We start from the raw sequence: 1385 nt of genomic DNA, 5'->3' as shown, positions 1-1385 counted from the left end.
ATTTATCAAATATTGAGAAATATTTGATAAATTAAACTACATTAAAATCAAAAACTTTTGGTCTGCTAAATACACTATTAAAAGAATGAAAAGGCAAGCTGCAGAATGGGAGAAAATATTTGCAAAACACATATCTGATGAAGAACTGTTTTTCAAAATATGCGAAGAACTCTTAAAACTCAACAACAAGAAAATGAGCAACTGATTTAAAAATGGGCAAAAGACCTGAACAGACACCTACCAAAGAAGATCTAGAGATGGCAAATAAACATATGAAAAGATGATCAACATCATATGACATTAGAGAATTTCAAATTTAAATAACAATGAGACACTACTCACACACCTAGTGGCAAAAATCCAAAACACTAATAACACTAAGATCTCGTGAAGATATGGAACAATAGGAACTTTCATTTAATTGCTGATGGGAATACAAAATGGTACAGCTATTTTGCAATACAGTTTGGCAATTTCTTACAACCCAAAACATATTCTTACCATATAATCCAGCAATTGCACTCCTTGNCTGGAAGCAACCAAAATGTATTTTAGTTGGTAAATAAATAAATAAACTGTGGTACATCCAGGAAATGGAATATTATTCAGCATTTAAAAGAAATGAGCTATCAAGATATGAAAAGACATGAGGGACCTTAAATGCATATTACTAAGTGAAAAGAGTCAATCTGAAAGGGCTACATACTGTATGATTTCAACTACATGACATTGGAAAAGGCAAAATAATGGAGACAGCAAAAAGCAGGGATTGCTAGTGGTTATGTGAGAGAAAGTCATGAATAGGAAGAGCACAGAGGATTTTTACGACAATGAAACTGCTCTGTGTGACACTGTAATGTTGGATACATGTCATTACACGTTTGTCAAAGCTCATAGACTATATAACACAAAGAATAAACCCTAATGTAAACTATGGACTTCAGGTGATAATGATGTGTTAATGCAGGTTCCTCTGTTCTACCAAAGGTACCACTGTTGTGTGAGGTGTTGATAGTTGGGGAGGCTGTGCGTATGGAGGGCAGGGGGCTTATATGGGAACTCTGTACTTTCTTTTTTTTTTTTTTTGTCTTTTTTCATGACTGGCAACGGGATCGCAACCCTCGGTGTTGCCCCCGCACCTCACTCAGCCAGTGAGCGGCCGGTCTGTATGTGGGATCCGAACCCTCGGTGGGAGCGCCGCCACGCTTCCCAAGCGGCGCACTGTAGCAGTGCGCCACCAGGCCGGCCCGGAACTCTGTACTTTCTACTTAATTTTGCAGTGAAGCTAAACTGCTCTAAAAATAAAGTCTATTTAAAAAAACATGTACACAATGAGATACCACCACATTCCTGCTAGAATGGTTAAAATTAAAAAGACTGACAGT

This window comes from Galeopterus variegatus, unplaced genomic scaffold (genome assembly GCF_000696425.1).
Source record: "Galeopterus variegatus unplaced genomic scaffold, G_variegatus-3.0.2 Scaffold628, whole genome shotgun sequence".
Taxonomy (NCBI): domain Eukaryota; kingdom Metazoa; phylum Chordata; class Mammalia; order Dermoptera; family Cynocephalidae; genus Galeopterus; species Galeopterus variegatus.
This window is presented reverse-complemented; position numbering follows the sequence as displayed.